The 26060-nt window shown below is 41.1% G+C and overlaps 1 protein-coding gene and 1 non-coding gene across 3 annotated transcripts in view; both read right to left on the bottom strand.

The window, feature by feature from the left end:
- kank1a (KN motif and ankyrin repeat domains 1a) overlaps positions 1-26060 on the bottom strand; it is a 278049-nt gene that overhangs the window by 211526 nt on the left and 40463 nt on the right. The window lies entirely within an intron of this gene.
- On the bottom strand, positions 23302-23367 carry LOC140211765 (small nucleolar RNA SNORD98). The gene has a single exon (XR_011889578.1). It is a non-coding gene; the product is annotated as a small nucleolar RNA SNORD98 (small nucleolar RNA).

The following is a 26060-nucleotide window of genomic DNA, read 5'->3' as shown; positions in this document are numbered from 1 at the left end:
GTTTACAATTCCTTTTCCTGTGCATTAGTTACACCAGTGTTAATGATTTTTAAAACTCTTAGGAAGATTTGATCTAATGTAGCCTGACAAATCTGGAACAGCTGAACTCTTCCTTTTCAAAGATTTCTTTCATGTTTGAATTAGCTAGTGGAAAACAGAAATGCAGCTTTTTAAATGTGAAGCACTTTTGCACACACTTAAAAACTCAGCAATGCTACAAAACTACAAACGGAACTGATTCCAAGAGCAAAGCAAGAGATAAAATGAAAATAGCAATCTTCCAGTTAATATAACCCCTGTATGCCTTCTCTTCATCTGTTATATTCTTGGAACCCAAAGTCTGAGAAATAGCCTTGAAACTCAATTCTCTCTTCCCTGGTAACTTTGGTGCAGGAAAAGTAAAATTTTTCAGATCTAAACATTGAAATTTGGACCCCACTTCATAATTAGTAACAAAAAGAAAAGAAAAACAGTACCATCTAACATTTTTGCTGCACATTAACAATGAAGTCAGGCTTACAAAATGATGTAGTGACAATGGAATGCATGGGAATTTGTACAGAGATTCAACATGTTACTCAAATCAGTGAGCAGAGATTAAACCAAATTTTAGAAAAATGAAGTACACACCAAAACTACACGCAGCCATCCCTAAATATAGCTGTGATTTTTTTTTACTAGCTTGTTAAAGGAACAAAATTTTTTGAAAAGGTCATAAACCTTAGTGACATTTTTAATTTAGGTACTAGAATTAAACACATCTTCAAACATGAAGGGCATTTGCCAACAAAGTTGATCAGTGCAAGTCTGAAGCCTGTTATGGTCCACTGTCAATGAATGCAGTTGTGGTTCAGCACCTGCCGTCCAATGTGTTCATGTGGCAGTAACACACTTTTTATACCTTTTAAGTTTGATGATGAGCATGCAACAGTTAATTATCAGGTTGAGAAACTAAGCAATTTCCTAAAATACCACAACACAAAAGAAAACCTGCCTTAGAGACTTTAAATCACATGACACAACATTTATACCATAAAACATAGGGGCAGAATTAGGCCATTCAGCCCATCAAGTCTACTCCACTGACAAAATAAGAGAGAATTCAAACCCATTTCCAATTCAACAAACTTCAGCAAGCCTTATTTGATAGTAATTACGGATAGAATCCTGATCAATTTACATCCTCTTAATCAGATCATTTTAAATTTGTCTATATAGCAAGTTTCCCTTAATAGGCATGAGGACTTGGAGAGACAGACATCAGCATTTAAAAGAAGTAGGTCTCAGGACTCACTGGAGAGTTTCCCCAGGAGCTTGGATATGGAATGAGTGATATTTTCAAATTTTTCATTTAAGTTGATTAGCTAATAAGCTCATTAACAATAGGCAATAGAAAGTTAGGGTTGAGCAGAGCAACCACTTTTTTTAGTAGGCCAGTAAGAGCAAAGAGTTAAGGCTTTGAGACTTCAAAAGCAGAGTAAATGGTCCACGTGTGGGGAGTGACAGCAGCTAAGGAGCTTCAAAGAACAGGTAAGCTTTTAAGCAACGCACACAAAATGCTGGTGGAATGCAGCAGGCCAGGCAGCATCTATAGGAAATAGTACAGTTGACATTTTGGGCTGAGACCCTTTGTCAGGACTAACTGAAAAAAGAGATAGTAAGAGATTTGAAAGTGGGAGGGGAAGGGGGAGATCTGAAATGATAGGAGAAGATGGGAGGGGTGGAGGGAAGTGGCTAAGAGCTGGAAAGTTGATTGGCAAAAGAGAGACAGAGTTGGAGAAGGGGGCGGATCATGGGACAGGAGGCCTAGGGAGAAAGAAAGGGGGAGGGGAGCCCAGATGAAGGTGGAGAGCAGGCAAAGAGTGATTGTGAGAGGGACAGAGAAAAGAAAAAGCGGGGGACAAATAAAAATAAGGGATGGGGTAAGAAGGGGAGGAGGGGCATTAATGGAAGTTAGAGAAGTCAATGTTCATGCCACCGGGTTGGAGGCTACCCAGACGGAATACAAGGTGTTGTTCCTCCAACCTGAGTGTGGCTTCATCTTTACAGTAGAGGAGGCCGTGGATAGACATGTCAGAATGGGAATGGGACGTGGAATTAAAATGTGTGGCCACTGGGAGATCCTGCTTTCTCTGGCAGACAGAGCGTAGGTGTTCAGCGAAACGGTCTCCCAGTCTGCGTCGGTCTCACCAATATATAGAAGGCCACACCGGGAGCACCTGACGTAGTATATCACTCCAGCAGACTCAAGTCTCAGTGATGTGTAGGAGGTCACACTGGATCTAGGAGATGACCCCAACAGACTCGAAGTGTCACCTCACCTGGAAGAACTGTTTAAGACCCCGAATGGCAATGAGGGAGGTGGTGCAGGGGCAAGGTGTGGCACTTGTTTCACTTGCAAGGGTAAGTACCAGGAAGGAGAACAGTGGGGAGGGATGAGTGGATAATGGAGTCACGTAGGGAGCGATCCTGCAGAAAATGAGGGAGAGGGAACAATGGGCTTGGTGGTGGGATCCTGTTGGAGATGGTGGAATTTAAGAGCTGGCCGTGACGGCTTGTGGGGTGGTATGTGAGGACGAGAGGAACTCTATACCTGGTGTGCCAGATGGGGTGAGGGCAGACGTGCTCAAAATTGAAGAGCAGTGTTGATGGTGGAGGAAGGGAAGCTCCTTTCTTTGAAGGGGACATCTCAGTAGTTTTGGAATGAAAAGCCTCAGAGCAGATGTAGCAGAGGAACTGAGAGAAAGAGATTGCATTTTTACAAGTGATAGGGTGGGAAGTAGTATAGTTCAGGTAGCTGTGATAATCAGTGGGCTTGTAAAAGAACCAGATAAATCTCCAGATAAAGAAAAGGGAAGGAAGTGTTGGAAAAGGACCAGGTAAATGAGGGCAGTGTGGAAGTTGGATGCAAAGTTGACGAGCTCAGCATGGGTGTAGGAAGCAGCACCAATGCAGTCATTGATGTAGCGTAGGAAGAGTTGGAAAGCAATACTGGTGTAGGCTTGAAAGATGGACTGTTCCACGCAGCTGACAAAAAGGTAGGCATTGCTGGGACTCGTGAATGCCGATGGCTATTCCTTTGTTTGGAAGGATGTGGGAGGAGCTGAAGGAGAAACTGAGAGTAAAGACCAGTTCTGCCAGATGCAGGAGAGTGGGGGTGGAGGGGAACTGGTTGGGTCTGTCCAGAAAGAAGCTGAGAGCTGTAACGCCCTCCCGATGGATGATGGAAGTGCATAGGGATTGGATATCCATAGCGAAAATATGACCAAACATATGACCTGAAGGAATAACCCATCAGGGCACAGCAGTAGCCAGGTCAGTAACACCTGGCTGGCATTGGGGCGTAGTAGGGAAGGTGGTGATTAAGGCAACAGACTGAAATTCTGTGGCTGCAAAAGAAATGGTGTTACTTCGCACTTCCTGAGTGCTAGGTTGCAGGTTTCTCAGTGACTAAACATTCTCAACGGCGGAGTCTGTGCAGGCAGGGGGTGTGGTACACATTAAAACCAATGACACAGATGAAGTAGAGATGATGTCCTGCACCCTGAGTGTAGAAGGGTTTTAGATTCTTGGATATGGAAACTGTTTCTGGGGGCAAGAGTGACCTGTACAAGACTGGCTGGTGCACCTGAAATGGACCGGAAACAATATCATGGCCAGGTGGTTTACTAGGGCTGGTAGTTTGGCAGGGAGAGGAGGAGCAGGCCAGGAAAGAGGGATTGAGAGGAAGGGAGATGTCACTGGTAAAGTAGCTAATATCGTTCCCTTATTCAATAAAGAAAACAAGGATAGTCCTGGAAACAATAGTGGTAAGGAAACTACTGCAGAGTATTCAGTCAGCATAGCTTTGTGTCCAGCAAGTCACACCTAACTTGATAGTCTTTTTGAGGTGATGAATGTAAAGTGGTGGATGTAATCGTCACTGATTTTTAGTAAGGCTTTTGGCAAGGTGCCTTATGGGAGGCTCACCCAGGATATTAAGATCCACAATGAATTGCTCTTTGAATTCAGAATTGGTGTGTCCATACAAGACAGGGGGTATTTGCTCTTGAACACTTATTCTGTCTGAAGGACTGATTTGGGGTGTTCAACTGGGATCTGATGTGGACTGTTTGCTTCTCTCCACAGATGTTCCCTGACCTGCTGAGTTCCTCCAGTATTGTTTGTTCCTCTGTGCTAGGATCGGTGTTCAACCTGGATGAAAGCAGACGAATGGCATTGAGGATAGCACAGAGACTGACAAAGGTCAAAAGACATCAGTTGCAGATGAGAGTGGTGAGATGGTGATGTTTAACCTAGCCAGATGTGAGGTGTTCCATTTTGGGATATCAAATATAAACAGATATTCTACTTAATTACGAAACCTGTAACGGTGACATACAGAGGGCTCTTCGGGTCCAAGTCCATAGCTCCCTGGAGTGAGTTCACCGGTTGATAGGGTGGTAAATGCACCATATGGCTTGCTTGCCTTTTACTAGAGAAGCTGAGTTCCAGCATCTGCAGATTTTCTCTTGCTGCTGAAGAGTCTGAGGTCATGTTGCAGCTTTATAAAACTCTTGTTAGGCAACATCTGGAGTATTTTAGTTCTAGTCATCCCATAAAAGGAAGGATGTGGAGGCTTTGGAGAAGGTGCAGAAGTTTATCGGAATACTTGCAGTAGAGAGAATGTGCCAGGAGGAGAGGCCGGACAAACTCAGGTTACTTCATCTGGGACACTGCAGGCTGACGGGAGACCCAAGAGGTTTATATGGTTGAGAGGAATAGATATCCAGCATCTTTCTATCAGGGTTGAAATGTCTAATACCAAAAGGGAAGCACTCAAGGTGAAAGGGTGCAAATTCAAAGATGGTGTAGGGCAAAAGAAACTGGTGGGTATCTGGAATACACTACCTGGGAGTTGGAGGCAAATACAATAGGTATTCAAGAAGCTTAGGCACATGAAAGTGCACAGTAAATGGTGGAAGTAGAAGGATTCATTTAGTTGGGCATTTGGTTACCAATTTAATTAGTTTGACACATTGCAGGCTGACAGGCCTACTCCTGTGCTCTACTAGTCTATGTTCACAGGTGCACCAAATAACAAACACTTAAGCCAATGCTAATTTATAGTCCTGACGAAGGGTCTCCGCCTGAAACGTCGACTGTACCTCTTCCTAGAGATGCTGCCTGGCCTGCTGCGTTCACCAGCAACTTCAATGTGTGTTGCTAGTTTATATGATGTCTGTCTCCATCTCTGGAGACCATTTAACCATCTTTTTAAAAACCTACCAATTCTCACTGCAATCTTGACTATTCTTTGTCCCACTCTGTATTCTGTAAAGAATGCTATTCCTTTTCCCTCAGTTCCTTCATTACGTGTGTTCCTAGGATGAAGCTTTCTTTCCAGGACAAATATTGTCCTCCAAAAGCAGTTTTTCCCCTTTGTCCTACCAATAATGCTGCCCTATCCTGCATCTCCTTCAGCTCCCAGATGTCACTGCTCATCTCATCTTCCCGCTGTCTTAACATGGTTAGAGTTCTTGTCCTCACCCACCATCCCATAAATCTTTGCATCTAATACATCAATCTCCACAACTTCTGTCATCTTTAGGGGATCCTACCACCAACCACACCTTTGCTACCCCATCTTTCACCCCCCCCACACTCTGCTTTCCACAGGGATTCCCTTATCCATTCGTCTCTCTCCACTGATCTCCCTCCTGGCATTATCTTTGCAAGCAGCTGAAGTACTGTACTTGTCCATTCACCTCCTCTCTCATCTCCATTCATGGATCCAAACAGTATTTCCAGGTGAGGCATCACTTCACCTACAACTCTGTTGTTAGTCTAATGTATCCGCGTATCCAGTGCTCCCAATGCACTCTCTACTTTGGGGGGAGTGGATTTAAAATTGGGGGAACACTCAAGCACCTCCATGCTATCTGTTTAAAAAGGGAATTTCTTGATGGCCAACTATTTTAATTCCTACCCCCATTTCCGTATGTCTATGGCTTCCTCCTTTGCCATAATGAGGCCACTCAGGGTGGAGGAGCAACACCTCAAATTCCATCTGGGTAGCCTCCAACCTGATGGCATGAACATTAATTCCTTCTTCCAGTAAATTTTCCCCTCCCATTTCCCTCTTCTATTTCCCCAACTCTTGCCTCTTCTCACTTGCCTATCACCTGCCAACTAGCTCTCACCTATAAGCCTATAAGTCCAAGTAACTGTTTGTTTGCACAGTGGCTACACCTTGGTACACTGCTTTGAAAGGCGGGCTAAACCAGGTGAGGGTAGTTGGGCACCTACAACCCCGGTGAGATAGGGATATGCCTACCCCAGCATTCAAACAGTTCTGGCAGACTGGACAGACAGATCAACTACAAAATTCAATGGCAAAGAAGGGCGTGCTGCAACGCTTCATGGAAGGGCATGACGAGGCACGGCTATCAACTGCAGCCGAGGAAATCTCCAGCCATGACGATTTTTCATACCATTGGACCAAAATTTGAGGCAGAGTGCAAAGGGTTTATCACTATAAAACTCCCACATGAACTACATAGACAAATGTCATCATCAGAAACCAAGGACAATCAACATAGTGACCTTATGTTAAAATTTAAGACATAATTAATTCAAGATAGAAATTCTTCTACCTCACTTCTTGAGGTAGTTGTAGACATTACTTATACATTCAATTCCAGCATCAGATTCCAGACAGCAAGTTTTTTGCCCAAGTAGAACAACTAAATCTTAGTTTGATTAGATGTACTAGAATAGCAAGTCAGTGAAATGCAAGGCAGTGAAAAATACTGCTAAGCAAGTATTTACAATGCCTATTAAAAAGTATTCACCCCCCCCCCCAAAGTTTTTGTTTTGCTTTACATTTAAACAGTGGATTTAATTTGACTTTTGACACTGACCAACAGAAAAAAGCTTTCATGTCAAAGTGAAAACAGATCTCCATGAAGTCATCCCAATTAAAAATATAAAACAACAATTGATTGTACAGGTATTCACTCCCTTCAAGTCACCATTTAGTAGATGCACCTTTGGCAGCAACAACAGCCTTGAGTCTGTGTGGAATGGTCTCTATCAGCTTCGCACAGCTGGACAGTAATTTTTTCCACATTCTTCTTTACAAAACTGCTCAAGCTCTGTCTGATTGCATGGGGATCATGAGTGGACAGCCCTTCTCAAATCCAGCCACAAATTCTTCATTAGATTGAAGCCTGGACTCTGACTTGGCCACTCCAGGACATTAACTTTGTAGCTTTAGCTTTATGCTTGGTCATTGTCTTGCTGGAAAACAAATCTTCTCCCAAGTCACAGTTTTCTTGCAGACTATATCAGGTTTTCCTCCAGGATTTCTGTATTTTGCTGCACTCATTTTCCCCCTCTATCTTCACAAGCCTTCCAGGGCCTGATGCAGTGAAACATCCCCACAGTATGATGCAGCCACCACCATTCACAGTAGGGATGGTGTAATTTTGATGATGTGCAGTGCTTAGCTCACACCAAACATGGCATTTAGTCTGATAGCCAAAAAGCTCAATTTTGGTTTCTTCGGACCACACAGCCTTCTTCCAGCTGACTTCAGAGTCTTCCACATACCATCTGGCAAACTAGCTGATATTTCATGAGAATTCCCCCTCACCCCCCCCCCCAACTGTGGCTTTCTCTTTGCCACTCTCCCATAAAGCTGTGACTGGTGAAGCACCCGGGCAACAATTATTGTATACACTCACTGAATCTTGTCACTCCTCCAGAGTTGTCATGGGTCTATTGGGGCGGCCTCCCTCACTAGTCCCCTTCTTGCACGGTCGCTCAGTTTTTGAGGACAGCCTGCTCTAGGCAGATCTACAGCTGTGCCATATTCTTTCCATTTTTTGATGACTGACTTAACTGTACTCCAAAGGATATTCAGTGACTTGGAAATTTTCTTGCATCCATCCCCTGCCTTGAGGTTTTCAATAACATTTTCACAGTTTCTTGGGAAGTTCTTTGTCTTTATGGTATAGATTTTGCCAGGATACTGACTCACCGGCAGTTGGTCCTTCCAGATACAGGTGTATTTTTACTACAATCAAATGAAATGACTTGACTGCACAGAGGTGACCTCCATTTAACTAATTGTGACTTCTTAAAACCAATTGGCTGCACCAGTGATGACTATGCATCACATTAAAGGGGGTGAATACTATGCAATGAATTATTTTGTTTTATATTTGTAATTAATTTAGATCACATTGTAGAGGTGTTTTCCACTTTGACACAACTTTTCTGTTGATCCGTGTCAAAAAAGCCAACTTAAATCCACTTTGACTCAATGCTGTTAAACAATAAAACAAGAAAACTGTAAAGTGGGGTGAATATTTTTTATAGACACTGTATATTCCAGATCAACAAGGACTATAATTTTAATTGATCTCTTCCTTAAGCAGTTTACTGAAATAAATATTACCACCAAATACAAAAAACCCGCATTTGTTAAATACACAATGGAAGCAGATAGAGGAAATTCTCAGTAGATCAGGCAGGAATTGTGGCGAATGAACAATATGAAATATGCCGACTAAATTCCAATCTGCAACACAGGTGAGAAAGCAGAGCAGATTTAGTCATCCTTAACTTGACCAGAGTGGAGGAAATGAAGAGCTTTGCTCCAAATGAGAAATTTAAAGTTTTGCAACTCATTCAAGATCTCTCCCCCCCCCAAAAAAAAACATGAGCCATTCAAAAAAATGTTGAATGCATTGTATTTCTACATTTGTCTTAGAGAATATACTTCATTCTTAACCCTGCTTTCCACAGCCCACATTTCAAATGTGAAGTTATATTCAATTAAACAATTGGTAAAACCAAAATATTTAAATTTGCATGAAAAATTGTAATTCATAGTTAAATCGCACAAAAATACATCCTTCATCACTTGAAAGCCTGCAATGCTTTGCTGAAAAGGTTCAAAATATTATCAAAAGATGGTAAATTACTGTCCAGACCATTATGTATGCCAACTGTGAACAAATATGCAACAGATTTTTTGAAAAGTGCAAAGGCATCTCAAACAAAAAATCATCCTTTCCATATTAAGCCTTTTTACATTTTAGCTTCTCTTCTTCTCTCCCCCCCCCCCAAACTACTGTACAATATTCTTAAATTTTTACTGCTGCAATTGGAAGCATCAAGGGGTACGGGGCATTGTACAGTAAATGCAGTTTATATAATTGCTTTAGTCCTCAGATTTCACATTTAATTTGCTTTTATAAGCTTGTACAAGCATTCTCCTAGTTTATCCAATTATGTGCAAGAATGCAGGTGCATTTTCTAAAACACCAGAAGGCCTGTTGTTTCTTCTTTTCAGACTGTACATGTGACACTGTCTATTATGCCAAGAAAATAAAAGCATCCTGCAGCTTTCCATTCATGGATGAAAAGTCAAGACCTTCTTACTAAAAGGAAATCATTTACTCCTCACTAACCAATAGATTACAAATGAAATGGCATCTCAAGTTTAATTAATACTGCAAAACATGGCTACGTGCTGCCCATCGAGTACTTTAAGCATTTGGCAATTATCCAGGCAAGCCAACCTACTTTTAAGCTTGGAAACATCAAACAAGCAGTTTTCCACTCTTGGACAAAACAAAGAATCCAACACTAGGACTGGACCCCCACATACAATCAATTTAAGTTTTGTCAACAAAAACATACTTCAGAATTTAAGTATAGAGGTTAGTATTAAGGAGGAACTGTAAAGTGCATCGACACCCTTCATGGAGAAGATAACACCAAGTCTCTAAGAACGAGCTGCCATCAATTAAAGTTAGTCTTCCTCAGGTCCATGAGGAAGAGTTAGAAGTGGGGTGGCAGTCTATGCAGTTCCACAGTTCTAAGCAAAATCCTCAAAGCACAACCTGTCAGGCTGATACTTTTGCAAGATTACCTTCTGAAGGACAGGAGAGGTGCTGTCAACTGAATTCTGAAGCCCTAGTGGCTTCAAGCTAGTTTGTATCCTTTGTGTTTAAGATTAATTTTCTACATTAACTTATGGATTACCATTTGGTATTGAACCATGACATTTCCTGGCCCCTTCCCTCCTGATCTCCAAAGATCTTCTGTAATTGACAGCAAGGTACAATCTTAGTCTACGGCCATTCCCAACAGTTTTCCATTCAGCCCACTGAGAACACTTGGCCAACAGTTCCTTCTACACTACTGAAGTTTTCAATAAAATCCATCTATCTAGTGCCTGTTATAGACCAAAGCCATCCCAAAGAATTCTACAGAAAAAGTATTTTAAAGTGGAGTCACTGATGTAATGTAACAACTCATCAGCAACTTGTGCAAAGCAAGCTACCAGAAACAGCAAAGCAGTCGATAGACTGAATATTTTGTTTAATTTTCTGGTTGAGTTAAATATCAGAAAGTACACGAGGGAAAATTCTGATATACAGTACTTCACAATACTGCCCATGGATCTTTTATATCAACCAGAAAACAGTCAATACCTAATAAGACCATGTCAGATAGTGGAACACTTAGTATTAGCTTGGCTTTAAAGCATGGTTGAACATAGATGTGCCAATGCTTTGTGCCAAGTGTTATTCACCAACTCATTGAAGAAAAAAACCTGACCGAAGACAAGTTGAAGCATGCAGTAGTTCTATAAATTCCTTAAAAAGGATGTCTATGAAGAACATGTTGTAATTTTAATAGTGGACCTTTTGTTTCCTTGGTGCTTATGTTGGATAGGAGAATCAGATGATACGCTCACTTGTAAAAGCAGGAGCTTCTCACATCCACAGTCTGAGATGCTGCTGCAAACAAAATGTGCCGCCTTGTAAACAAGTCCTTTCTTTCCTCCACAGAGCATTAAGACCCTGAAGGTCACTTATTTCTTCCAGTCATAATTTCACACTTTTCTACATTAAAGCTTCCATCTATACACTTTGGCTCATTTTGTCACACTACATATTTTAGGCAGCCTATTAATAACCATCCCATCTCTTCTAACTCTACAAATCATCAACTTAGCCCTAAAGTCTCCTGTAATGCATTTCCAAATCTGCTCAAAATACAGTAGCTCTGAAACAAACTATATCTGAAGTACTCAAATTTTAAAAGGGAAAATATGAAAGAACTAAATACAATCTTTCTCCATTCTATGAGAAGGCATTTAACATTTTAAGTGTGGACTGTACAGTTTTTTTTTGCAAAAATAAACTTCTTGGCAAGCCAAAGATCAAATACACTACACTCAGCAAGATTCAGCTGTAAAACAGCCTCCTCTCCCTCGTCTTCATCGTTGAATTTATGGATGGCTCAAAATGCACATAATTCTTCAATTTACTGCTCCCACATTCCAATATCAAAGATGCACATTAAAATGTCTCGTTTCAATTCAGAGAGATGACTTTTTGTTGTGCTTCGAAAAGTAATGGGTGACCACCCCCTTATATCTATTCTTAAAGGACAGGATTTTAGTGATTTTCTTAAGGTAAATGTGAAACACTGGCTTTAAGAATGCAGCAATCTACACTCAGCCAATTTAAATGGCATGCAAAAAAGGTTTTGGATGATATACAGCAGTTTTCGACAAGGCAATGCTGTGAAAGATTAAAGATCAGGCTATCAGAGTAAGATTACTTGCCTCTCCCCGCAATTTACATATTTGTTAAGAATATTCCGTGTCTAACCTCTATAAAGCTTACTTGACTTCAAGATAGCTTCCTGCACAATTAAACCAGAAAGCAAAAATGTATCTTGTGGTATTTATCTTAAATAATAAAGTTAGAGAGGTTTTGTTTCCATTTTGAACATTTTAAAATAATTACATATTTAGGAATGAGAAAAGAAACCAGGATTCAAGGACAAGTGCTATGTTAAAAGGAAAGCAGCATTTAAAAAGCATTGTTTAGATTCCAAAGCAGAACTCCTAAAGGGCACACCACAGTGCTAGTCATTAGATCACAGTGAGCAATAAACAAGCAGGTATCCAAATTCCTGGTTTACAAGTTTTGTCTGACTACATTCTTGTCTTCTCTTGAATTTGTACACACCACGAGCCAAATGGCCCAAACTGTACTGATCTGGTATTAAAGTTATAGTGCATTTATTGCTTTTCATGGGCAGTGATTTAGGTGCAGATAATTCAAAGATTGTACTGCATTGAAACATGCCCTTTGGCTCGCTATATCTGTGCTGGTCTTCTCTGCTAATTCTAATCCAGCAGCAATTCACCCTTTGCCTTCTATGCCATTTTAAGTGCTCATTTAAAGCCGGAAGTCAGTTACATTTAAATGCATTTCCAGCAACTTACCTTTCAGCTTGCGCATCCTTTGCTCGAAGGATGATATTTACAGGCACAAGTTAAATTTTCTTTGCAGACTTTCCAAATTGCAAAATTCATTTTCAAGCTTGTATCAAAACACAGGAAATTTTGCCTAAATCAGCATTTTCCACATTTATTTTCATTCCAAAACAACTGAATGTCTGTAGAATAATCTTCTCTAGTAGTTGCAGGTGACTTTTAAAATTAGTTTTAAGATTAAAAGAAATATTGAACAATGCATCAGTATAATTATTTAGTGTGCAATGTCAGAAAGTGTGGCTTGCCACAGAAGTTCTGTAGGGAGGTGAAACATATCCCTGTCTCAAATGTTACCCAATGAACAACGCCTCAAGATATGTGCCAGCCTTTCTCCGTATCAAACGAATTGCAGCCAGTCAGCAAGTTAGCTCATACATTTTAGGCAGCTGTATGGGAGTGAAGTGACACCCACCATTGATTTTTTTTATTTCTGAGATGGTTAACAGGAGCAATACAAGAACTACAAGCTCTGTCTGACACATGGGACAGGTGATGCCCAACGAGCACCATTTTAAAGGTGGCTTGATCTTGAAATGCTTACAAAGGGCATCCGGGAGCTCCAGAGATTGTCAGTATCATCCTAAATGCCCCGTATCCAATTTGATCAGACATGTGCCAATAATTCCCAGGTGCAAGTAGAAATGTTGCACTTAATGGAGGGTTTGAAAACATTTTTGAACGATTTCCTGTCTGATAATCCCCATGAGTTTGGAATAGTTGCAAGTTAGCACGCACGCATTGTCTCCTACAGGGCCTTGGGCTACAAAGTTTATAGACAACTAGTACACACAAATGAGCATTTGGAAGATTAAGGGAATAGGTGGGGGTAGATTTGCTTGGCATCATCTGCCTGGTGGAAACAGTGCATTCACACCGCCTCCTATCGCCAATGCACCAGGCCACAACAGTCGGGTTTGGGTCCAACGGAGTGAGGAATGCTGAACAGACTAGGTCACTCACTGAGTCACTAAGGGTGGCTGGTGACACCTTCTCAGTGGTGACAGGAGAGACTGCCTGCTCACTCTTAAGTCACACTTTTTCTGTGATCTTCTCCCACACACTTCATTCATTTCCAATTTCTGAACAGATCAGGTTGCAAACAGTTCTGAAGAACTATACCCTGTCATAAACCTGGAGACTACCTGTATAAAACGGCAAATCATTCAAATGAATAGATAGATGGATTGGCATTAATTCACAGTACACCTTTTATCAAACAAGAAACAAAAGTTATTTGCTTTTGTAGTACAGTAATTTAGTAGTTAAACTAACACTTGTAATCTTAGTTTCCATCTCTTCCCAGCAAAATAGCGTTTAGGAGCCAAATAGTAAATACAATTCATTTACAGGATCTGAGTGGTCACAGACAAGGTCAGCAATTATTCTCCAATTGCCTTTTAGGAGACAGCGGTGAACAGAATTCTTTTAACTACTGCAGAACCTGTGGTAAAGTTAATTTCAGTGAGATGTGTTGGGGGGGGGGGGGGGGTTCCAGAATTTAGACTCAACAAAAATGGAAGCATTATTCTCTCTCCATTGTGCCTCACGTACTTGCTGCCTACTAGAGACTCTGCAAAGTTAGTCATAATGCTCTACCTTAAGTATTTGGAATGTTTGAGTTGAAACTTGTGTAGATGAAATACGGACGGTTAAAACTCATTTAGTCTTACATCGTTTCTCAGCTGTTTATTTAGTTTTAGTATTTGTATGTTTGCGTATACTCTAAAATAAACGAATGATAAGACATTCTACGGGTGCATGCATAACCAGTAATATAAATGTTACAAAATAAAACTTACACAATCAGTCTAATTTGACTTGAGAAATTTAAAGTGCTTTGCCATTAATAGCTCTCATTGGTTCAAAGTTAAATGCTATAATTATATGCCAAAGCCATGGGCCTCCCTGGTATGTTAATCCTTGGCCAGCCTCTGTAAACAATGCAAGTAAAATGTCAGTTTCAGAGTATAGGATGTCAATTAAATTGGCTAGTCAGAGCTCTGAATCCATTCTATGCACCTGCTCATCAGTTCCTCACTGGATCTACAGTCTGAAGTAAAACACAAGACTAGGAGCAGAATTAGGACATTCTCCTGACTTCTGCCCATAAACTTTAATAGCCTTACTAATCAAGAACCCATCACTCTGCTTTAAATATACCTAATCATTTGGCTTCCACAGCTGTCTACGGCAATGAATTTCACAGAATCACCACCCTCCGGCAAAAGAAATTCCTCCTTATCTCTAAACGGATGTCTTTCTATTCTGAGGCTGTCCCCTACACTCCCCCACGACAGGAAACATCCACTCTACATCCACTATCTAGGCATTTCAATATTCGATAGGTTTCAATGAGAATCTCTTTCCCCCACCCCCACATTCTTTTAAACACCAGCAAGTACAGGCCCAGAGCCATTAAATTTTTTTTTCATGCATTAATACTTTCATTCTGGGGAGCTTTCTCATAAACCACCTCTGGATCCCGAATGCCTGGGATTAATTAAGGCACCTGACACTGCAAACAATACTCCAAACATCTTTAAAGCCTCAGCATTACATACTTGCTTTTATATTCTAGTCCTCACAAAATGAATGCTAATATTGCATTTGCCTTCCTTACCACTGAATCAACATGCAAGCTAACCTGTAGTGACCCCTTCATGAGAACTCCCAAATCCCTTTGCTGAATTGTCTCTGTTTAGAAAATAGTGTATGCTTTTATTCCTTCCACTATCGTGCGTGACTGTATACTTCCCAACATTGTATTCCATCTGCCGTTGCTTTGCCCAGTCTCCTCGCCTGTCCAAGCCCTTCTGCAGACTCCGCATCCTCAACACTACTTGTCCCTCCACCCATCTTTGGATCATCTACAAACCTGGCCACAGAGCCATGAATGCCATCATCCAAATCATTGACTTAACGTGAAAAGGAGAGGTCCCAACACTGACCCCTGCAGAACGCCACAAGTCAATCGGATCTATGAAATCCTGTGCTTCATCTTTGATTCACAAGAAACCAGATGACATTAAAAAGCCCATTGGCTTTTCTGTACACAGCAGGTCCACCGGTAAACTAAATAACTCCAACATCATGTACTCAAACTGAATCAGAGGCCTCTACCACAAAATTGTATTTGGGTGAATGGAACTACAATGCTACAAGTATCTGTGGGCTTTCAAAATGGAGGAAAAAATGAGTTTTACATTTACAATTTCACAATTTATAGTGAATGCCAGTATAACTACAGCAAGTCAATGTTCACTGGAAGGAGAAATTGACACTCATGCTATCAGATAGGAAGCTACCCAGACAGATTACAAGGCGCTTCTTGCGTCTCCACCCCGAGGGTGGCCTCATCTTGGCACAAGAGGACATCATGGATCAGCACTTCAGAACAGGAATCGGAATGAAAATGTTTGACCACCGGGAAGTCCTGCTTGTGGCGGATGGCTGATCTGATTGTAACCTCAACAGGATACTCCTACCTACACATGGCAACTTCTCAGCCTCCTGGTAGAAGGTTAGTATTCAATTGTCAATGCTATAATGATTTTTCATGAAAAAGTTCAGCAAGATAAATAGTCAATAGACAAGATTAAAAAGATTACTAGCACCTTAAGCTATTTAACATACCAGTCTGACTCTTACAAGCACATATGCACATTGCCTAGTAACAGACAAACTATTCTCAATAGAACATGACACATCTCACTGTTTCACAGTAAGCGTCAGTAAGATGCAAGGAAAGAAGCCAAATACCAACCATTTAGAGGCACACAGTGGTACACAAAAAAAAATGCATGAAAGGTAATGATTACTGGATTGTTTTCAGTGATTTTAGTCTGGAGATGAGTGTTAAGCACAAATATTAACATAGCAAGCATTTGGAAAAAGCGTCTGGTGAATTCAGAGAACAGGGAGAAACAGGAGAACTTTTTTTAAAAAGAATTCTTAGTAAACTCATCTTTGAACAGGAATTAAAAAGCAACCCATAGATAATACTGCAAGCAATTCAAGGGACAAGTACTTTTACTTTTGGTCATGGATGGAATAGCGTGGTAACTAGAAGCTTTGGCCCACGTGTGTGCACAAACTATCAAGCACCATTTAAATTAATCTCATTTTATTTTCCCCTAATGTCCCATCAATTCCCTTGCTTACCCCACCCCTCATTAACTGAACTACACACTAGGGGCAACTTGCACTATGAATAGAGCACTCAAGAATGAGTGAACTCCACATAGATAGCACCAGAGGCCAGCACTGAACCTCGATTGGAGTTGTGAAGCAACCCTATTTTTAAAAATTAATTTCTAAAAGTGTTGCTCATGGGGAAAATACTTCTTGCAAACTAGTATGTGTAGGTGGTACAATGAGAGTAGACATTTCAGGTGACCAATGATTGGCATCTAAATCACAATGTCATAAATTTCTAATAATATCAACCAGACTCAGTAGCCTCAGAGTAGATTACCCATGGAATGCATGGAATTTGGTGAAGCCAGGCAAGGAGCAAAAAGAAAAAAAGATTAGATATGTAATTTTATCCTTAAGTCAGAACATAATAATGTACTTACTGTTTTAAGTAATTGGTTTAAGAGCCATTACTGCTTTAATAGAAAGCAAATTAATTTTGTTCGCGGAACTTTTATATTATGATCACCTTTTCTGAGACGGGTGGGGGTGTGCCAGTGCATTTGTAATTAAGTTGCTGTATTCTGCTCAGATCTTGAAGACCTATCAAGCATCAGACACTAAAACATCTCATCAACAATGCCCAAAGCTGCTCCCACACAGCCTTCAGTTCTGATGATTAACCCATTCTTCTGATCTAAAATTCTTCAAACTTTAGTGAATTGTGCTCTGTAGAGAATTTAATTAATTGTTGTGTAACAATTAAATTACTAGTCTCCACATCATTGAACTGCCTCTGAAATACAAACACAAATGCCACTACAACCAGTTTTAAATCCTGCAGTTGTTAATTAACAAATCTTTGAAACAACTAGCTAATAAACTCAACTCGGCAGACTTAATTCTGAAGTAGGCACAGCGCCTTTAAGCAGATGAAGGTTCATTGCCATGGCCAAAAGTGAGGCAGGAGGTGGAGAAACAGGGTGGAGACTCAAGCCAGTTTCAAAAACAGGAACGAGACCCCCTCTACCCAGCAAATATGCAAACAAAATTAAGGACCAGAGGGAAAGATTGCTGTATTGGAGGGAAATGAGAGATTCTTGTGTCCCATGTGTAACTGAGACATGGCTTACTCCCAGCACGCCAATACGGCAATCGGACCCAAAGGCTTTTCAGGATAGACCAAACTTCTGATTTGGAAAAGGCAAAAGATGAAGGTGCATGTTTCATGATAAACCCTTGGTGGTGTTCCAATGTGGCAGTTCTGTCGAACTTGTGTTCCCCCGACCTTGAACACCTAACGTTCAAATGCCATCTGTTCTATTTACCCAGGGAGCTCTCTCCCACGGTTTACACATCACCAGCAGCCAACCATAAGCAGGTACACGTACTGTTTCTTGATTGGAGATGACATCCGGATGCATTTCAAATCTTTGTCGGGGACTTCAGCCAGGCCTGTATGAAGAAAACTGCCCAATTGCCATCAGCATACAACCTGTAGCAGCAGAGGTCCAAACACACTACACCACTGTTATACTAAGATAAGGAATGCCTACCGCTCCATGCCCAGACCACATTTCAGTAAATCTGATCACCTGGCTGTCCTTCCCCTGTTGGCATGCAGGCAGAAGCTAAGTGCAAGGCTCCGGAGATAAGGGTAACAAAGAGGTGGTCACAGGAGGCAGAAGAATACCAACAGGATTGCTTCAAGTTGGTGGAATGGGTCGTGTTCAAGGACTCATCTGTTGATTTGAATGAATACACCATACAGTTATAGTCGAGTGTGTCCCCACAAAATCATTCCGAGCCTTCTCGCAACCAGAGGCTCCAGACAAACCATAAGATTCACAATCTGCTGAGGGTCAGGTCAAAGATTTTCAAGACTAGTGATCAAGAGAGTTACAAAAGCTCCAGGTACAGTCTCAAGAAAGCCTTCTCATGGGTGAAATGGCAATTCCGGACCAACAAAAAGGATGCTCGACCGTTGTGGCAGGGCTTGAAGGCCATCACCTCTTTTAAAGAGAAATCAAGCACAGGCGACAGAGCTTCACTCTCAGATGAGCTTAATGCCTTCTATACCCGCTTTAACCATCAAAACATGGAGCAGCTACCACAAAATCCCTTGACCCCTGATGACCCTGTGATTTCAGGATCTGAGGTTGACTTGAAAGCAGCCTTCAGGAGAGTGAACCCACGGAAAGCATCCAGCCCTGATGAGTACCTGACCAAGTATTAAAGACCTGTGCTGATCAATTGGCTGGAATACTTAGAGATCTTTAACCTCTCACTTTGGCAGCAAGCAACAGGTTCACAGCAGATGCCACCTCATTGGCTCCTCACTCAACCCTGGAACATCTGGATAGCAAAGATGCATACATCAGGATGCTCCTTATCGACTATAGCTCAGCATTCAATACTGTCATCCCCTCAAAAACTAACCACTAAGTTCAATTCCTCCTCGTGCAAATAGATCCTCAATTTCCTCCCTTCCAGACCCCAGTCAGTTTGGATTGGCAACATCATCTCCACAAACTCCATCAGCACAGGTGCACCACAAGGCAGTGTGCTTAGTCCCCTGCTCTACTTGCTTTACACTTGAGACTATGGCTAAGCACAGCTCCAATGCCATATTCAAGTTTGCTGACGACACGACTGTCCTTGGCCAAATCAAAGGTGGCAACGAATCAACATATAGCAGTGAGAATGAAAATCTGGCTGAGAGGTGCCACAGCAACATCCTCTTACTCAACGACAGCAAGACCAGACAGCTGATTATTGACTTCAAGAAGAAACCAGAGGTCCACGAATCAATCCTCATCAGAAGGTCAGAGGTGGAGAGGATCAGCAACTTTAAGTCCTTCTATAATTTCAGAGGACCTTACCTGGGCAAAACACACCAGTGCAATTACAAAGGAGGCACTGTAGCACCTCTACTTCCTTTGGAATTTGTGAAGACTCAGCATGACATCGACAACTTTGACAAACTTCAGTAGAAGTGTGGTGGAGAATATTGTATATTGTCTGACTGCATTACAGCCTGGTATGGAAACACTAATGCCCTTGAACAGAAAATCCTACAAAAAAAATTGTAGATACAGCATAGTCCATCATGGGTAAAGCCGTACCCACCATTGAACACATCTACATGAAGCATTGTCGCAGGAAAGCTGCATCCAATATAGAGGGATGCCATTACCTAGGCAGTGCTCTCTTCTCACTACTGGCATCAGGGAGGTACAGAAGCCCCAAGACTCTCAACACCAGGTTCAGCTTCCGTTATTACCCCTCATCCATCAAACTCTAGAACCAAAGGGGATAACTCTCCCATCACTGAAATGTTCCCACATCCTATCAACTCACTTTCAAGGACATCTCATATTTGTTGCTTATTTACTTATTATTTCTTCCTGTGTTTGAAGTTTGCGGTCTTCTGCTCACTGGTTGAACACCCAAGCTATTATGGTCTATCACTGATTCTGATAATTATTCTATTAGATATTGAATATGCCCACAAGAAAATAAATCTCACGGTTTTATATTGCAACATTTATGCACTTTGTTGTTTTAAAAAAATTACTTTGAACTTAACTACAGAACTACTAGCCTTGCAAAGCCTACCAGTTTTACATTCCATTAGACCACAAAATACAGGAGCAGAATTAGGCCATTTGGCCATCGAGTGTGCTCCACTTTAAGGAAAGCAACTTCATCCCATCACCTAGCTCATAACACAACTCCAAATGTTGAGAGGAATGGCTCCACGTTTCCCTCTGAAAGAATTCAGCTTTTTTTGCATCAAGCCACTACAGAATTCTAGTAGGTTGAAGGAACACAATTCTCACCAAGCTGCCAGAAGGAAAGTAGATGTGAGTGACAAATGTTGGCCTGGCCAGATAAGTTGTTAATTCACTCCTCAGGTTCAAGGCATCATTAATGAGGCCAGTAATTTTTGCCCATCCTGAGTTAGTCATAAGTAGGTGGTAGTGATGGCTCTTCAAAATGTTGTATTCCTTCTGGGTGCAGTTTATCTCACAAGTTCAGCAAGTTCCAGGATTCCCACCAAACAATGGAGGACTGGTGAAGAGTCTCAGCCGGAAACATCAACTGTTTATTCTTTCTCAACCTTAATAGTTCTTGGCAAATTTTCCTACAGAAGTAGTTTCCCCATTGCCTTCTTCTAAGCAGTATCTTTACAAGACAGGTGACTTCGGCCATTATCAATACTTTCAGTGGCCACATAACCATGACTTGTGCTACACACCAGCTGCTCATCCACTACCAGCTCCCATGGCTTCACGCGACTGATCAGGCAGCTAAGCAGGTGCTACACCTTTCCGGAGGGGTTACCTGCAGACTAGCAGAGAGAAGGAGCACCTTACACCTCTTCTGGTAGAGATGCATCTCCACCCCGCCACCCAATCAGCAGATAGGAATTGTTTTCGTTAATGGGCTACATAGACATGGGAGGAAAGTAGGTGTAAGGCTACAATGAAATAATGAAAAAGAAAATAGGATCACGTTCCCAATGGATGGCCTCCTGTGATGTAGAGGTAGGTACCAAGGCTGTACTCCAAGCCTCAGTTCCTCAAGATACCTACTGATGAAGCAGAGTAGACAGCCCCAACCCGGACATGATGTACTCAAAGTAAATCTAATTGCAGTTCTCTTAAAGAGAACTATAGAGCTTTAACCAAAGGACATTTTCTTTCCAATTCGAAACCAACCCAAGACTCATCACACATTGTCTGGTTTCATTGGGCTAAGCTCTAATAGATATTGGTTGGATAGGTGAGAGTGCAAACTAAGGACACTCCAGCAAAATGGACCAGAGACACACCAGTTTAGCACAGGAGTCAGACCATTACCGTTTCGTAGTTGAGAGTGAAGATGTAACAATCACATTCAGCGAACATTTGGCAATTTTCGTAGGATTTCTTTCTGGAACCATGGAAGAACATCAAAAAGCACAGACACCCTTACTATAACATGCAAACAGATTCTTTGGTTCAAACAAAGGGATTTCTTCTACACATGATTAGTCATCCTTATCACAATTTCCCAACCTGTTCACTTCTTGCTGCATTCCCCCACTTGCCCTTTCTCGAACTGCCTAGTCTTAAAAGCCAACGTGGTCTCGTTTTAATGATTAACTCTGACTGTCACATGCTTGAGCCTGTGGAATGTGTTAAAGCTTCTCTCCATTCCAGACCCACTGCGTTTAAACTTGTAACTGCTGGTATTACCTCAGATTATACAAACCTTCATAACATTGATCATTTTCTCCTCTGCTCTTAAAAACAGCTCCAAATATTTCTAAACATTTTCTACTTTCTCATGATAATTTTGTAAAGGATCTGTTCTGCTCTTTTCTGCATCGTTAGCATTCTTTCTATGATGTGAAGGGCAAAATTGTACATAGATCTGTAATTGCATTCTGGCTTGAACCTTTGTTTCTTGTTCAATAATTTAAATTTGACTCCTGGAGGATATTATGCTTGCTGCAATCTACTCAGTAAAGGAATTCACAAACAATTCAGATATGGAAAGGAGTGAAGGAAGTGTCTCTCTTTGGGTGTCTTTCCACCCCCACATGTCCCAGTGTAAAAATATTTGTCTTGCAATTCTTGACACAAGTATTCATGGCTTCACATTACAGAAAATCGTGATACAGGGCTTTTCTAGGACACAACCCCCATAAAACAGAAGTTGCCTGTACTTATAGGTTCTCCTAAGCTACTCTGCTGGATAGGTTGAAGAATTCCAATAATTGAAATCACACATTTGCCTTTCATTCTGATTGTTGAACTCTGTTTTTAATACATCATAGTTTCTAACATTTTCCCTGCAACAGTTTTTAGGCTTACAACTCTTTTCCCTTCACCCTTTCTTAAATAGTGGGGTTACATTTGCTACTTTCCAGTCCACAGGATCTACTCGACCAAATACAGACAACGATCGCAAAGGGGTCCTTCATCTCCACAGCTACCTTTCAAAGCGCTCTGGAGTCAATCCTCCTGTTACAGAGGCAGAGTAACACGACTCCTGAAATGGGTCCATCCACATCGATGCCGACATCTTATTGCCTGTCTATACAAAACCTATTAGCACACATTTCAATTATTTGTATCCTTCCATGCCTTGCAGAATTAAGTATCAAAATGTCTCAAGTGTAGCAATGGCATCTGAATCAACAGCCTCCTCTACTATCAGATTGCCCCCAAGGCTCCACTGCTCCAGGAATTTATCAACTTGAGCTCTCCACTTCTCTGACCAAAGTACTGGGCTAATCTCTTATTCTCTGAACCCTTAGCTCTCTAGCATCCCTGACAGATTTATTTTGTGACTTTTGCCATGAACTAGTACTCAAAGTGGTTGCACAATTGTTCTGTGGTTTCCTTTCCATTGTAAGTTCTCGCAATTCTCACTTAGGGATCCATACTTACATAAACAAAGAATTTCTTGTTAAGCTTTTCTGTAGAAATTCTTAATATTCATTTTGAATGTTTCTCACCAGTCTGCTGTCATATTTTCACTTCCCACCACACCCATATCCCCAGACATCCAATCCTCCTTTTCCAACTTCTCAAGTGCTCAGAATCCTTGATCCTGCTGCTATTTTTGGCCACTTTAAACTGCTTCCTTGGATTCATGCCATCTTAATTTTGTTTGTCAGCCAAAGACGAACCTCTCACAACATCTCAACTAAATGGCATAATCTGCAGCCTTCCTTAATAGTTATTCAATATTTTTACGGATTTCTTCAAAAGGGTAATTAATCCACATTTGCGCCTATGGCCATTGATTGCTGTGGGTATGGGTTCAGTGAGCTTTTTTTCATCACTGCATTTTCAGCAATGGAATAGGATGACACATCATAACCCAAAGAGACCACAGAAAACATTTTATTTGTTGTTCCTTGCCACGTCTGTGTTTTTTTAACAAGTTACTCAAATAACAGGGTTGAAAGCCTGTAAGGAGGTAGCCAGATTTGAACCCAGCACCACTTGCTTCAAAGTCCAGTGTGGATGCCACTACACCACCAGCTGACCTTCCTTTTAAATCAACTACACACTAAACCTAAAGGATTAATGATTAACCTACAACTGTAGGACAGATGGCATCACACATCTTTTAAATGGAACTATTTAGTTACCAGCCACACATTCAAAATTAGTGGGAGTTCTCTCTGGCAATCGAGTGATTTATATGTTAATATAGTTTCAAGATTACAATCACATTTGTTAATACGTGAAAAGTATTTTATTCTACTGGCTGACATGAATGAATTACAGAAATATTAAAACTTTGAATACTCCAACTGCTACTAACCAAAATGTATTTTACCCTTCTGTTTTAAAGTGCAGCAATTGAACAATATTCCAAGCACTCCTCCACAACCTGGATCAACAGGTTGATGTCACGTGAAGGATTGTGTGCTTTAAGGACTCCATCAGGGCGACGCCAACTCAGGGCCACCCATGTTCGAATGTCTGTGGACAAGATGCCAAACAAAGATCGATCCAACCCCCAACTCCCGAGTGAACAGGCCCCTCCAGGGCCACACTTCAGATCAGAAGTGTGAATTCCATATGAAACAATTCCAAGCAATTTACAGTTACAACATTTAGATAAAAAGAACTGGGTTATACTGCCATACAACAGAAGACAAAACCTAAATGCTTTAAACAGAAAAATTACAAGCCTTGAAAGCAAAAGTGGAAATGTTCAGAAATAGGCAAGTTCACTTATTTTATATACAGAAACCCTTGTTAATTTTAATAAATGTGGCCAATATTACTGTTGGCCAACTTTGGTAATATCAAAAACTCAATGTGCATTTATTATTAAAGAGTGTAAAAATTATTTACCTTGAAACTTGTCTGCTAATAGGCAGCCCAAAAGCAAGAAACTCATATAACCCAATCTTTTTTTTAAAAAAACCATAAACCACTGTACTTTTAAAAAAAACACCACATTGTGCAAACAAAAGCCAGCCAACAGCATCCCGATCTAGACTGAGTCCTAGCTCCACTCCTGGAGCGATCGGAGCAGGCCCAAGCCAAGAGCACAGCAGCCGGCTCAGATATCATTCTACACATTATATGTCATTAAAGGGCAAAGAACATGTTTTTCCATGCAGCTCTCAGTGCCACTTACCAAGTTTATTGTCATTTAACAATATAGCTGTATTAACATATATAACCATACAATGCATATAGAAACAAGACAATTCTTCTCCAAACCGGCTGTAAAGCATAGTACACATAACACACGGTAACTTACGAAGGCAAGGATAAAATCTACAGATGAATCACATATAAATCATAAACTGCAGTGCATTAATATCAAATACTGTAAAGGTACAGAACAGACTAACCAGTAACACTTCAAATACAATGCCGCAAGGAGTTCAGAAGCCTAATGGCCCAAGGGAAGAAACTGTTTCTCAACCTGACCGTTCATGTTTCTATGAATAGTAGAAAGTCTGATTGTAGAAAGTCAAAGAGGATGCTGAGTGGGATCCTGGTAATACCAAGGGCCCTGCATACGAAGCGCTCCTGGTAAGTGTCCCCAGTGGATGGTAGGGAGATCGCTACGATCCTCTCAGCTGTTTTCACAGTCCTTTGTAGGGACTTCTGGTCCAATGTTTGACTGCTCCCATACCAGATGGAGAAGCACGTTGTCAGAACACTCTCAATGGTGCTCCTGTAAAACACAGTTAAGAAGGTGATGGGAGGGGAGGAGCTTTGCTTGCTTCAATCTCCTTAGGAAGTGGAGGCGTTGCTATATCTTCTTGTTCAAGGAGGTATATAATAAGGGACCAGGTGAGGTCATCCATGATGTGAACTCCCAGGAACTTGGTGCACTTAACTCTCTATGGAGGAGGCATGTATTCGCAGAGGAGGATGGTTGGTCTGCAGCTTGCTGAAGTCTACATTGATTATCTTGGTGGTCTTCACACTTAAGCTTAGTTTCTTCTCACATCAATCCACCAGCTGCTCTACTTCCATCCTATACTCTGTCTTGTCTCGTCTCGTCATTGCTCTTGATAAGGCCAATAATTACGTTATTATTAGTGTTCGACATCCAACAGAATACCAATAATCACGTAATGTGCACTGTAATTTCTAAAACAGTACAAGTATACAAAATGTTCTACTGAATTGCATTTTCACTATTCCAAAGTGCCAAAATTGTTACTTCTATACAACTGTGGCACAAATGTAGAATTTTGAACCAAGTTTCCTCAGGGATCATCCATCCATGCTGGAAAGATCAATACAGGATAACCCAAACAATAACAGCATCTATAACAGACGACTCCAAATCCCACTGATCCAAGAAAATCCGTGTCCCGCTTGCTCGGGGATTTTCAAGCTGGCTGGATTAATAGGAATTCTGCATCCGGATCTTGAACTCAAATCCTAGGCCGGTACTAGATTACATGTCTGAGGTTTGCATGCTCTGGTTTAGAATTTAAACAGAGGCTCTGTCTTTCCCCTTGCATAAATATAAAACAGCCATTCCTGATGAGCTCAAGACATTCTCTACACATTTTGAACAGAAGAGTTGG

This window comes from Mobula birostris, chromosome 17, assembly GCF_030028105.1.
Source record: "Mobula birostris isolate sMobBir1 chromosome 17, sMobBir1.hap1, whole genome shotgun sequence".
Taxonomy (NCBI): domain Eukaryota; kingdom Metazoa; phylum Chordata; class Chondrichthyes; order Myliobatiformes; family Myliobatidae; genus Mobula; species Mobula birostris.
Note: the sequence above shows the minus strand (reverse complement) of the source record. Positions and strands in the feature narration are given on the sequence as shown.